The 15,295-nt window shown below is 40.2% G+C and overlaps 1 protein-coding gene across 1 annotated transcript in view; it reads right to left on the bottom strand.

Annotated features, from left to right (window-relative positions):
* Positions 1-15,295, bottom strand: part of SCHIP1 (schwannomin interacting protein 1) — a 526,606-nt gene that overhangs the window by 348,963 nt on the left and 162,348 nt on the right. The gene's annotated exons all lie outside the window — the stretch shown is intronic.

Raw genomic sequence — 15,295 nt, 5'->3', positions numbered from 1 at the left:
CCGCAACAACCAATCCACTCTTCTCAGAAATTAAAAAACATTAAAAACATACTATGCCGCACCATGAATATCCGTTCTCTGAAGGCTTTTTAGTTAAGCCTGCATTTTGTGACGTTGCTGGGTGGAGTCTTGCGTCGCTGCGCTGAGGCCGGAGTTTACATCAGGAAGGAAGACGGCACAGCACCAACAGGCACATAAACAATAGTGAAGCCACAAAAAAAAAAAAAAAAACGGCTCTGTACATTACCCACCCCAAAATGTGCATGAAGCTGTATTACTATGGATGTTTCTATTTTTTTTTTTAAGGAAAAATTTTAGTGCCACATATGGGTTATTTACGTAATCTGTTATTTACATAGTCTGTTGTGCCTTATTCTATTTTAACACAACATTAATTTTTAAATTTAGTGGGTATGCCAGCATGTACGCGTCCGAAAATTAACAAGGTGTGAAGTGTGTATTTTCAACCTTAAAATTAATAGAGTTATTAGGTATATAATACATTTTTTCTATAATTAACCTTAATGTAGTAGCTTTGTTTCATGATGCAGAACAAGAACAGTTGTATAAGTGGGCGGACGCCGTGACAGCATGACGTGCTGAGCCGTCTTTCCATCCTCTCTACCTCTCTCTCCGCCCTGAGCTTGCTCTGGCTCTAACCCAGGTCATGAGGCCTGTGGACTGAGCTTAGTGATGGGGTGCTCCCCTGCTGGGATGAGCTGCTGAGATGGAGTGGTGGTCGCCTGGGAGGACTGGGACTTGCTGGCGACGAGAGCTGGGTCTTGCTGTGGAAGCAACGCCTGGGGGAGCTGGTCACGTGAGATGACGTATATCCGGACGCCTTTGGTGCCGACCAGAGAGTATTGGCGTGGGATACTGGAATGCTGGAGGTGGCCGTGGGGAGCGGAGGTTCACATGAGGAGACCGCTGGTCTTATTAAATTGGACTAGGAGGATTATCCACAGTTTTTTGATCTGAAGGATACATCATACTGTATCATTTGTTGGAAATAGAGCTGACCCTGTGAAATATGGTACCTAAAAGATGCTCCGGGACTAGTCCAGCTAGAGAGAAAGAGAAATTGACTACGGGGAAACTCTCCTTCAGCTACCAATAAAATTGTTTTTATATACATAGATCTATTAATTTTGAGCTTATTGCTAAGAAAATAGATAAAAGGGGTCGATAATGTATTTCTGCATGGAATTTTTGCTTATATGGAGATGGTCTTGGCCTTTTTGTGCATCCCAACACCTTTTTCAGTAGAAATTTTTATTGAACTTTTACAATTTCTTGACCTCAGGTCAGACATCCCTCTCATAATAGCGGGTGACTTTAATGCTGTTGTAAATCCACAAATTGATAGAGTAGGGCGAATGGCCCTCTCAGCAGGCAGAACACTGCTGAGCAAATTTTTGGAAGAAGTGGGATGGCTTGACCTCTGGAGAGTCCTGTATGGGGACCGTAAGAAATTTACATGCTACAGTACTTCTCACCAAGCGGCCTCTCGAATAGATCTATTTCTAGGAAATTACTTGATTAGAGGGAAGGTTGAAAAGATTTCTTGCTATACAACATCCATTTCTGATCACACCCCGATAGCTTTGATGTTGGACACTGGACGTGGAGCTGGGATTGCTTAGAAAATTTATAAAAATTCAGCTAATGTAAGGGTGGTATGGGATGCATTTAAAGCTTTCTTTAAGGGACTACTCTTTGGAGAAATTAATAAGAATTATTTTTAAGTAAAGAAGATGAATTAATAAAAATAGTTAATGAGGCGGAAAAAAAAATTTCCTTATTCAAAATAACTCCTCTAATTTAGAAAAACTAAAAAGAGTTCAAGACGATTTGGGATCTTGGCAAAGGGAGAAAGCTCAGAACAAGGTGTTAGTAAACTCTCAGGGGCCTACTCAAAGTAATGGGTCTATATATAGTGAAGAAGGGGAATTAGTTGGAGATATGGATCAGGAACATGTGGTACTGGATTTTATTAATAAAAAGAAGGTAGGGAAGAAATTTATGGTTAGGATATATGGGCTTTTGGTAAGGCAATGCACGTTGGTGTTTAATATTAAACATAGTTTCTTTTGGTCAAATAAGTTTGGGGAAATATTTAGTTTCAATGGCAGAACATTCTGAAAAATGTCTCTACTATATCAATAAATAATATAGCAAGTCAGAATTCTTTATAATTCTTATATAGCTCCTAAACAAATGGCACTTTTTGGGTTGGAAAACTGTACATCATGACCGAGATGTTCTATGGAAGAAGTGGATTTTCTTCACGTGATATGGGGATGCCAAATAATAAGTAAATTTTGGGAAGAAGTAAAAAATACAATAAATGTGAAATTAGGCGTAAGGTATGACATTACAGGGAGACAAGCCATACTTGGGGAAACAGAACATTATGGGAAGCATGAGAAGTTGGTTAATAAAGTGCTGTTTTGTGCAAAGTTATTAATTCTACGTGTTTGGTTAGCAGTGAGGGTGCCAAGTATCGAGGAGTTAAATTTAGTGAATAAAATAAAAAAAATGGAATATCTGAAACAAAGTTGTCAGAGAAACAATTGAAGGTTTCTAAAAGGATATGGGAGGATTGGAAGTCTGTTGATTGAAACTTTTTTTTTTTTGTCTCCCTGCTCCAGAGGGGTGGGGGAGGGGATGTGTTAACATGTATAATTTGTGTATGTGTTATTGTTTATATTTTTTGGATCTGTTAATAAGTGTACCATGTAAAGAAAAAGGAAAATAAAAAATGTTGAAATACAAAAAAAAAGTGGGTGTTAATGTCCTTTTCTGCAGAGGTATTCACTTTCTGTAAGCCAGGTTAGAGCATGGAATACATATGCAAATTTTAAATGGAGATGCAAATTTTTTTCTTCATAAATAGCGGCTATCACTTTTGATAAATACATGACCACTGCAATGTAAAAATAAAAAATTATTATGTGAGCAGATTTCAGAAATGTGCTTTGGAATAAGCAAAAATCTAAAAGTCACAGCATGTATAGAAAAGTTGCACGTGCGCAAGTACGTGCAACTTTTTTACACAAAAAAAATATACTATGGAGCTTGATAAATCTCCTTAATAAAAAATAAACATAAACATATGTGGTACTGCCATGTGTGTAAATGTCTGAACTATTAAAATATGAAGTTAGGTAAACCTTATGGTCAATGGCGTACATGTAAAAAAATACCAAAGTCCAAAACTGCGCATTTTTGGTCACTTCATATACTATAAAAAATGTATAAAAAGCTATCAAAAAGTCCTATGAAAACAAAAAAGGTACCGATAAAAACAACGGACCACAATGCAAAAAATGAGCCCTCATACAGCCCTGTATGCAGAAAAATATAAAAGTTATAGGGGTCAGAAGATGACAATTTTAACATACTAATTTTGGATGCAGTTATATATTTTTTAAAGTAGTAAAATAAAATAAAACCTACATAAATTGGGTATCCTTGTGACCGTATGGACTTACAGAATAAAGATAAGTGCACTGCATAGAAATGGAAGTCCCCAAAAGTTACAAAATAGTGTTTTTTATTTTTCAATTTCACCCCACAAAAATAAAAAAATAATTTTTTTTGCTGTAGATTTTGTTATAAAATGATTGATGTCATTACAAAGTACAATTGGTGACACAGAAAGCAAGCCCTCACATGGGACTGTAGGTGCAAAATTGAAAGCATTATGATTTTTAAAAGAGGAGGAGGAAGAAATGAAAGTGAAAAAACTAAAATTGGCCTGGCCCATAAGGCCAAAACCAGCTGCTGCTGTCAGATAGTGACTCCGGTTTATTTTTGCACCGTATCAGTTTTTGTTGCCGAACTGGAACTGCAGCAGACCACGGTTTTCAGTCTGGCAACAAAAACTATACAGTGCATTTGGAAAATCTTCAGGCCACTTTATTTACCTTGTGTTATGTTGTGGTATTACACTAAAATAAAAATAAAAAATAAAGTTTCCGCCATCATTCTGCCCTTAATACCCAATATTGACAAAGTGAAAACAGAATAGAAGTCTTTGATAATTTATTAAAAATTAAAATAATGCATTGACATAAGTATTCAGACCCTTTACTCTGTACTTGTAGTTGAAGCCCCTTTGGCAGTAATTACAGCCTCCAGCCTACAGCCTCTAGTCTTCTTGGGTATGATGCCACAAGGTTTGCACACATGGATTTGCTGATTTTCAGCAATTTTTCTCTACAGATCTGTGGTAGCCCAGTACAGGAGTTGAACCCCTGTACCCTTGCTGTCCTGTCTGGGGGACTCTATTGCAGTCTATTAAAGTCTCTTAAGTCACTGGTCACCTCCTTGGGCCTAACTGAGCTGTAAAGACTATTCCATATGTCTGCCTCAGTAAAGCTGCCGTTGTTCCGTAACTTGGTGTCGGAGTCATTATTTGCCCCGTGCCTAGCCCAGGATCCATCGGCCATACCTTCGGGTGGTGTAGAGGTAAAACCAAACCCTGGCGTCACAATCACAAGGGGTTAATGCCATCTCCCCCTAGGATAATAACATCTGTCCTCCATCACACCCTCACCACAGATCCATTTAGGCTTTTTCAAGTTGGATGGGAGCTTTTGGTGGGCGGTGACTTTCAGGTCTCTCCAGAGATGTTCAACTGGGTTCAAGTCAGGGCTCTAGCTGGGACACTCAGCTTTACCCAGGTTGCAGTATGACCCAAGACATTACATCATTAGTCAGGTGTTGAAAGAGAGCCTGTCTAGGTGGAGTGACCGCTGGGTGGAAGGGAGATCATTCTCCACAGGGCTGCAGGGAATTGTAGTTTCAATTACAGCACAGTATGCAAGGGTGCTTAGCTGTGCTGTAATAAGTGGGGTGGCTGATGTGTGGGAGGGATAGGGGATAAGTTTCAAAACCCTCTGTATGCTCTGGCTCCCACCCTCGGAGACGAGATTTAGTGATGGCCCGCTGAACAAATCACCGGCTGAGCCATGACTCTGGGTATTTGCTAAGCTGGCCCTCACTTATTCCCATCTTTCAGGGTTTTGCTGAGCGGGTAGTCACCAAAGCCAGTCTCCGAGGGTAGGGGTTGGAGTATGCAGAAGGTGGGTTAGTAGCTGTCCCCTGTCCAGAAGATCATGGGGAGCCCTTTAAAATACCCTCTTTATATCTAATATAATACCCTCTTTTTATCTTATATAATTCCTACTAAAGTGCTCTTTTACTGTGCAATTTCTGCTATTATGACCACACTTATTTTATATTCCTGCTTATGTCTGCATGACAGAGTCCGCTTGTTCAACAACTAGGGCAAAAAATCGTCCCCATAATTTATCAACTACAGCAAAGTAGCTGACACTATTTTGCTCAGTGACAAATTTCTTTATATCGCCCAATACTTTACAAAAAATTACACGTCGCCTTATCAGGAAGTATTTCCCAATCAGTGTGCCTCCAGCTGCTGCAAAACTACAACTTCCAGCATGCCCGGACAGCCTTTGGCTGTCCGGGCATGATGAGAGTTGTAGTTTTGCAACAGCTGGAGACATACTGGGAAACACTGGTCTAGGTGTATTAACAGGTTTACTACAAAGCAGTTTCCTTTTAAACTCACAGAGCAAGACTGCGCAGTGCTGGAGTGCATCATTTTTAAGAACACCTATCCTTGTGTACGTCACTTACTAGAGAGCTCTAAATTGTCTCTGGAAGTGACATCAGTACAAGGTATGTATCAGGTGATCAATGAAATGGTCAAGAAGCTGCTCACAAGCCCAAAATTGCCATGTACAATGAAGTGAAATAAGTGTTCGTCTTCTATAAAAGCAACGGAGGGATTTACCATTGTTGGTGTAGGTAAACAATTTTTGTTAATGCTTATTTTGTGTGGTACTAATGTGTACGTGTGCTACATTTAAGAAATGATCGCACAACATTTTTCGCAGGTACAAATTTCACATCAGTCTTCCATTTTCTATGGTTTACTGGTTGCCTACAAATGTGCAACTTTTCTGCAAACACCAAAAAGTTAAGTCATGTTTGGGCTGGCATATATTTGTGATTTTTTTGGAGGTGTTTCCATGAAAAATTTGACACAATGAAATTTTTTTGCAAATGATAGATCAGTTACCACTGCAACTGCCAAAGTAAAACTGACTTCTATAGATCACATTTTCCAAAAGTGTGGTTTACAAATTTTTCACAACCATAAAAATGTGTTAAACAATATTTGTAAAAAATGTGTAAACAAAATTTCACAACCATAAAAATGTGTGAACATAATGATAAATTCTTCCCCCAAGAACTTCATTTAATCATTTAATCTGTTAAAAACAAGTCATAAAATGCCATGTCACTATATGTGACAAATCACATCACCATTTCACAATTCGATGAGAAATCTGGGTTTGGCGGATCCTAAGAGACTATGGGGGAGATTTTGTCAAAACCTGTCTAGAGGAAAAGTTGCCGAGTTGCCCATAGCAACCAATCAGATCTCTTCTTTCAATTTTGAAAAGGCCTCTGAAAAATGAAAGAAGCGATCTGATTGGTTGCTATGGGCAACTCAGCAGCTTTTCCTCTGGACAGGTTTTGATAAATCTCCCCCTATGTTCCAAAATGTTTGGTGAAGGTGGAAGGTGGAGCCAATTCCCTGTGTGTTTTGCTCACTGCAGCTCTTACCACATCTATGCGCCACCACAGACTTTCATGGGATATATGTTACCAGACACTACAGAGAAATCATTTTAAGGGCAGTCTTTTATGGGTGGGGTTTCAGATTAGGCTCCTTATTTTCAGTAATAGGTACTATTATGCTACAAAATACAAGACAATTGTATGCTTACAACTTTGTATAGGAAGTTTATGTAGAGCCCATTACAGTTTCAGCATATTCAGCATATTTTTGCACAATGTGATATCCATAACAAGTGGTTTAATAAGTTTGATGAACTTGAGAGCCCAGCAAAGAACGATGACTTCAACCCCGTCAAACCTCTCGGATGAACAGAGTCACATATTTTGAGTAAGACCTTAAAGAACAAGTATTGGGGAAAAAAAAGTATCCCCTATCCAAAGATTTAGATTGCGCGGTGTCCGAGCACTGGGGCCCCCTGCGATCTCCTGTTTAGAGCTCTCCTATACAGTGGCGCGTCACGACCCCTGGCCGAAGTGGGGGCCCCCACGCCCCCTCCATATAGCTCTATGGGAGAGCCATTTGGCAATCTTCAACTCTCCCATAGAACTATATAGAGGAGGCATACTAATGGATTGAAAATAAGATGTCCTCATTTAGATCAGATGATTAGTTGTCCACATATTTTTTAGCCATACATATGTGCAACTGCAACCAATGTATGAGGTGTCCTATAAACATAATAAACATAAATAAATATATGTTTATTTATATATATATTAAGGAAATTGGCCTTCTCTATCTGGCCAAACCATCGTGACTTCATCCAGCCGCAATTAGTCTCTGGAGAACCGGCCAGACAAAACATTATGAGCTCTGTACTTTTTCAGCACCCTCCCCACCAACTCCTTACATATAGTGCCCCAATCAGAAATAATGCTCTCCTTGTTTTCCTGTACAGTAAAGCATTAAGGTAATTTGGTAGAGCAGGGAGGAGAATGTAGATATTCCCCATCAGGTAGGTCACCACAGTAGATAGGTAGGTGCCCCCAATATGTAGTTTCCCCTTTTAGGTAGCCAAGCCCCCTCAGTAGTTTCCCCCTTTGGATAGCGAGGTCCCCTCAGTAGTGTCCCTCTTTAGGTAGCCAGGTACGCTCATTATTTTTTCCCCTTTAGGTAGCCAGGTCCCCTCAGTAGTTTCCCCCCTTTAAGTAGCCAGGTCCACTATACCTGTTTACCAGCTGCAGGCCTCCAGATTTCTTGTTCATTGTCCAGGCATCTGTACCAATGGTGGGGAGGGGTAATTAGCTGCCCTTTCCTGTCAGGGGAATGAAAGCTGCACGGCCATGCCTACATAGCTATCACCAAAGCTATATGGCTCTCAGAAGCTTCCCGAGTACTTGAGGAGTGAAGTTTTAGGCAAAAGATTTGGGGCACTGATCATTTTATCTGGTACACGTGCCCTGAATCTTATTGCCTAGCAACACCACTGTCTCCGAGTATGTTTACCCTATTTCACTATACGTATTACAGTCAGTAATATAAGCCAGTTTCTGAGACAAATATATAGCATAAAGTATATAATTATGCAGTTAGATAGCAAGATAAAGACAGCAGACATTAATAAATGGATATTTAGGGACTGGTCAGGTTTTTTGTCGGTTGGTCATATAGTGCCAACATGTTCTGCAGCACTGTACAGATATTGACAAGGCTCCCATCAGTTCCCATATTTACAAAGACTCCCAATCTTATTTCCCCAGCTCAAACTTACACACTCATTTTTCATAGGAATATTTTTCAAGTGTGGGGAAAAACCATATAGACACAAAAAGAACATGCAATCTACATGCAGATTTGCCCTTAGTGGAATTTCAATCCAAGATCTGCTGCAAGGCATTGGTCCTAGGAAAGTAAATTCACCAGATCAACCATAAGTATTAACATTAAGCAGATGGCTTTACCTGGTTGCTGCATCTATGATGACTTAAATCAGAACCAGTGAATTACAGTGAGTGATACTTAAATCAGAAAATGGTCAAAGGATACATAAAATAGGGGACAATCATTTTGGTTACTCAGAGATTTATCATGGCCATGATGAAGCTCAGTAAGCGAAACGATCGTCGGCTGTTTTATGCATCCTTTTACTGTTTTCTGAATAAAGTTTACATTTCTTGATGATTGATGTGGCTATTATCTTTATTGGAGTGTTAACACTATCTTAGAGTACAAGAGTGCACCACCTTGACTTATGCCAATTCTATGGAAACAAGCCATTCACTTTATAAGGAAGGTTTTAGCAGTCTGTTACTTGCTTTGACACAGCCAATGTCATTAAGATCTATCTTTAGCGAAAATAAGAACAAGAAGTCTCGGAAGTGTCAATATGTCCCCAACAGAGCCCTGATCTCAATATCATTGAGTCTGTCTGGGATTACATGAAAAGAAGAATTGAGCAAGTCTATGGTTAGATCTGTGGTTAATTCTCCAAGATGTTCGAAACAACTTGCCTGCTGTGTTTTTTCAAAAACAGTACTTAGTAGAATGAATGCTCTTTTGAAGGCAAATGGTGGCCACTCAAAATATTGATTTCTCTTCTGGTCATTTACTTAGCATTCTGCTAAATTATAAAAAATAAACTACCAACACTATATTTTTAAGCATTTTCACTTTGCATTGTTTCCACACCAGTCTTAAACTTTTGCACAGTACTGTAGGTATTCTTTATACTGTATCGGTCAGAGCCAGCATTTAAGATACCCAAAATAGCCCATCTTGTCCTAAGATTACTTCAGGTCTTATGCATTATTTCAGACGGAATGCATAAAACTAAAATGATTTATAAGAGGGCGCAGACCTTTAGTAGAAAGGCAGGTAGCAAATAAAAAAAACAGAAATTTAATTAGAAGTTACAAGTCAAAGGTCAAGAAAAGGTCTATATTTATGTAAAATAGCTGAAATTAAAAACCAGAACAATTTGAGTACAGTTTATACAGCTTGGAGCTTTTATCTTCAAATCTAAATAGAATCTATAAAATTTTTTACCATTCTACCTAGTTAACCTCTACAAATCTGGGCTTAAGAGAAAGTATAGATTGCGAGCCAATGTGTACATTTATTGAAGTATTAATAAACAGCCAAATAGTGCAAGATGTACAGTTTTAAGTCCAATAGGCTGATGTAGTAAGAGCCCATTGTGCGTATTCTGACAGAAATCTATATCATTGATACAATTACTGGTGGCATAGACATCTTATCCCCTATCCAAAGGATAGGGGATAAGATGTCTGATTGCGGGGGTCTTACCGCTTGGATCCTCACGATCTCTGTGCAGCAGCCAATGTTCAATTAGAACGCTGGGTGCGGGCGGAGGGGGTCGTGACATCAGGGTCACACCCATCGTAACGTCAATCGTAACGCCCCCTCAATTCAAGTCTATGGGAGGGGGCATGACGGCCATCACACCCCCTAACATAGACTTGCATTGAGGGGGTGTGGCCGAAACGACGCGACCCCCGCCACCTACTCCAAGCGTTTGTAACAACATGTTCCGAATGCTTGGGGAGCAGAGTACCGCTTTGAGCAGGAAAAAAAACTAAGAAAACTAAAATATTAAATGGAAATAAACAGAGTGAGAGGTGTTAGGAACAAAAGTAAAAGGGAACACCCTGTGCGCACTCCACTCAGGAGGTTATCAAAGAGTGTCCTAATTCCAATTTGTAGCAACCTGACCCTTGATTTTTGGCAGACAATTCAACAGTACCAGGTACGCTGATGTGTTGCTAGACTGCAGAACCAGGCTTCACCTTTTGCAGTCACCTTTTCTGATTGCTAACAATGGCTTCCATTTCTTAGCTACCACTAGGACTTAAGGTAGAGCAGAATAGTGGGACCAATCAGCATGCAGATAATTCATACAAGCTTGTATTAAATATCAGAAGCAAAAGCAAATGACAGCTAACCATTAGATGTCAGTGGCGGATGAAAGTAGAACTCTTTTACCCTATCATAAGTCCTGGGATATATGGGAACCATTGTTGAACCCAGGAAAGGGGACTGCTAAAGATGAACCTTGCTAAAATCAGAGAATTAATGAAGGCTTTGCCTCGAAGGCAGGGGGGGGGGGGGCAAGTTTATCTGATATTCTTATCAAATGCTTTTGGCAGATTAACCATAGTAAAGCCGGGATGTTTGTCAGAGGTGACTCAATTGTTTTATTCTAGATGAGAAAAAGAAAAAAGTATCAAGGAGCAAACCATCCAAAGAACTCCTAGGAAGAGCTAGTTCCATTAGAAAAAAGAGATTTTAAAGCATAACTTTCATTACTATAAACTTTTGACATGTGGTGACGCTGAGACTGATAGCCAGGTGAAGCGCATGAAAGCACACTTCACTCCCTGGTCGGCCACCTGATCTGAATCATGTGCTCCATTATAGTCTATGGAGCCCATCATTTAGATCAGGTAGCCATCCAGCGATTAAAGTGTGCTGCCACATGCTTCACCCGGCTATACCTGACAATCACGGTAGGTTTTAGGACTGAGACTTGGGACTAAATGCCAAGATGGACAGTAGGTATTCTGAAAATAGTACAGCACATTTGAGAAAATATCAATTTAAAGGGCAAGAGACCCAACCATGCTTAGGGTCATCAGACTCTACTCAAGCATCTTAACAAAAGGGGGAAAATTTACACAAGACAAGAAGTCTACTGATATGTGGACCCCTAAAAAATTTCCACTATAAAAGAAATTGTGGTTGTAAGTGTAAAAGTAAGATGTCATCTGTGAATAATGCTAATGCTAGTGAAGTCATTCCATCTAAGAGCAGAAGCTAGATATTCCAGAGAGGAAGAGGGAGAATGTAGTGTTATTTTTAGGGATAAAGCAATTGAAAGGGTGCATGAGTAATTCCCATTTAAAAAAAATTCACATGTGACATCCAGATAAAAAGTAAGTTTGTTTTCGTATTGTTTTCCAGTTGTTAAATGAAGAAGGATTCCCAACAAAAAGTCCCACAAGGGACAGCGGGCAGTGGTGTAGCTATAGGGGGGCGCTGAGGTAGCAGTCACACCGGGGCCCTGGTGCCTTAGCCCCAAAGCACATCTGCCCCATAGAAGACCAGTATTATAATTGGCACATGGGGTCCTCTTGCAGATTTTGCATCGGGGTCCAGAAGCTACAAGTTACGCCTCCGGCTATAGGTAAATCAGGCAGCTTGTGCTTAATCTAGTCTACTTTCAATGCCAGCACAGAGGAAACTGAATTCCCATTGAACTGAATAGGTTGTCCAAGTCATGTACAGACATGTTAGCTCCTCCTGGAGAAGACATACTTCTTGTAGATGCCTAGGTTAAAAAATAGGAATCCTGACTGAATGACACTCCTTTATAAATTTACAGTCAGACACACTCTTTAATGTATGATCATCTGTAAAAGGCAGATGTCACCTCAAACCAAAGCTTGCAGTATTGAACAATTCTTATATTTCTCAGCATTTCACAGCACAACAATCAGGTTCGGATATTTAACGGGGTACTCCGCCCCTAGACATCTTATTCCCAATCCAAAGGATAGGAGATAAGATGTCTGATCACAGGGGTCCCACCCCTGGGGACCTCCGCAATCTCCCTGCTGCGTATAGAGCATCGGCTGCAGCGCCAGAGACTTGTGACATCATGGCCGTGCCCCACTCGTCCTTTGGATAGGGGATAAGATGTCTAGAGGCAGAGTACCCCTTTAAGACCAGCTGGATCTATTAAATAAACAAAAAAGTCATGTAGCTCACTTAGCAACAAGGTATACCTGAGGTTACTGGTGTTGCCTACACCCAGATATGCCAAAAATATTAGTATAAAAGTAATAAGTTATATAAAAAAATATATAAATTATATGTGACCAGTCCTCAAAGATATACAAGAAAGAAGATAGTTAGATCCAGTACGGTAAAATATTAGGTATTTATTACATAAAGTGCAATATATTACATTACAAGGTTATAATAGAGATTGGAGGTATTATTGGTGCACTGATGCACCAATAATACCTCCAACCTCTATCATAACCTTATAATTACATGCAGGATTCTACTGTATTATTCCAGCTGCATCAATGTAGAGATATACACTAAGAACTATAGCGGACTTTGCACAATTTTTTACCATCATATCCCTAATCATTTTATTTTAGCCTTATTATTTAGCCTTATTTATTATACCCCACTCAAACAAATAGTGGGGAATATTTTTATATTTATTTATTGGCTTGCTAATATATTGATTTCTATTGTGCTTATATCTACAGTAATTATCTGGCGCCTGCACAGTGTAAGATATTGCACTTTATTTAATAAATACTGTATATACTCGAGTATAAGCCGAGTTTTTCAGAAGGATTTTTTCATGCTGAAAACGCCCGCCTCAGCTTATACTCGAGTGAACTCTCCGCCTGTCAATCCCTTCTCAGTGGTTTTCAACCTGCGGACCTCCAGATGCTGGTAGTTGTAGTTTTGAAACATCTGGAGGTCCCAGGTTGAAGACCACTGCGGCCTTCGTCATCATCCAGACCCCCCTTTAGTTTTCTACTCACCTCCCCTCGGTGGGAAGGAAGGGTGAGCTGGTCCGGGCCATCTATCATGCAGGGACCGTCCGGTGTGGAGGGTTAGTCGTTCCAGGCTGTCCATCTTCACCGGGAGGCCCTCTTCTCCGCTTCGGGCAGGCCTCGGACTAGTGACCTTGTCTTGACGACGGCGCACAGGGACGTCCCTGCGCATGAACGTCCCTGTGTATCGTCAAGGCAATGCCACTAGTCCAGGGCCGGCAGAGAGCGGAGAAGAGGGCCTCCCGGTGAAGATGGACAGCCCAGAATGACTAACCCTCCCCACCGGACGGTCCCTGCAGCATAAATGGCCCAGACCAGCTCACCCTTCCTTCCCACCAAGGGAAGGTGAGCAGAAAACTAAAGTGGGGGGGGGGGGGTCTGGATGATGACGAAAGCCCAGCAGTGATCTTCAACCTGTGGACCTCCAGATGTTTCAAAACTACAACTCCAAGCATGCCCGGACAGCTGATGGCTGTCCGAGCATACTGGGAGTTGTAGTTTTGCAACATCTGGAGGTCAGGAGGTTGAAGACCACAGATTGAAGGGATTGACAGGCGGTGATAATGAAGGGATGATGACGAGGGGGATGATGATGGGGTGATGTTGACGGGGGTCTGGATGATGACAGGGTGATGATGACAGGGTGATGATGACGGGGGTCTGGATGATGACAGGGTGATGATGACAGGGTGATGATGACGGGGGTCTGGATGATGACAGGGTGATGATGACGGGGGTGTTAATGACGGGGGTCTGGATGATTACATGGGGGGATGATGTATTTTCCACCCTAGGCTTATAGTCGAGTCAATAACTTTATTTATTTTTTTTTTCCCTGGGTTTTTGAGGTGAAATTAGGGGCCTCAGCTTATATTCGGGTATATACGGTAACTAATATTTTACCATACTGGATCTAACTATCTTCTTTCTTGTATACCTTTAAGGGACTGGTCACATATAATTTATACAGTTTTATATATAACTTATTACTTTTATACTGGATCTATTAAATCCTCAGTAATTATGGGCAAACTGCAAATAACTATTGAACCTAAAACAGAAAGTTTCCTACATAAAAGTTCACCAAAAAAATTTACAGAACAGAGTATTTTAGAAGGAAAGTCATAAACTAATACTACAGCAGGATACTGAAGCATGCCACCAAATACTTTAAGAAAATACTAACAAAGGGGTTTTCACAGGCCCACAGGCAGAGAGCACTGCGGTCAGACAGAAAAGAACTATACAAGTTCCTCTGTAGTATACAGCAGCTGATAAGTACTGGAAGGATTCAAATGTTTTAATAGAAATTATTTATAAACCAGTTTAGCTTTCTAGCACTAGTTGATTTGAAAGAAAAAAACATTTCTCTGGTGTTCCCCTTTAAGATGTCACAATGTAAATAAAGACGGAGGTAGTTGTTATACTGTAAAGTAAATCAGTTTAAAGAATACTCTTATTTATTTGGACATTTATGCCTACTTGAATAGACTAAGGGACTAAGTTGAAGGGACTAAGCTGCTGACAGCTACAGTACCAGGCACAGTCAACAGATAATGTACATTACTGTGCCTGGTAAACAATGATGGGGATGCAACGATCGGACCATAGTGCGAGTAACGGGAGATGGCATCAATCTAATATTGACAGTCTATTCTAAGGATAGACCAGCAATTTCAAAGGTCCACGTTAAACAATGCTAATGGCTGTTAGTGTTGGGCGCGAATATTCGCATTTCGAATTTTTATCACTAATTCGCACTTTTTTTCGCATATTCGCATTTTCGCATATTCGCATATGTGAATATTCGCATATTCCTTCTTTTCACTTGTTGGCCAATTAGAATGATGCAAATACACTTGTCAGAGGTTATCAACAATATCCCTAGCAACCAATAGCAACCTCACTGTCTTCTTCCTCGAATACGCAAACATGCAAATTTAACGAATACGCTGAATTTGCGAATATAAGACAAATATTCATCTATATATTCGCGAAATATCCCGAATTCGAATATGGGCAATGCCGCTCATCACTAATGGCTGTATGTAGTGATATCTCTACACAAAATACAAGA

This window comes from Hyla sarda, chromosome 3 (genome assembly GCF_029499605.1).
Source record: "Hyla sarda isolate aHylSar1 chromosome 3, aHylSar1.hap1, whole genome shotgun sequence".
Lineage (NCBI taxonomy): Eukaryota > Metazoa > Chordata > Amphibia > Anura > Hylidae > Hyla > Hyla sarda.
This window is presented reverse-complemented; position numbering and strand designations above follow the sequence as displayed.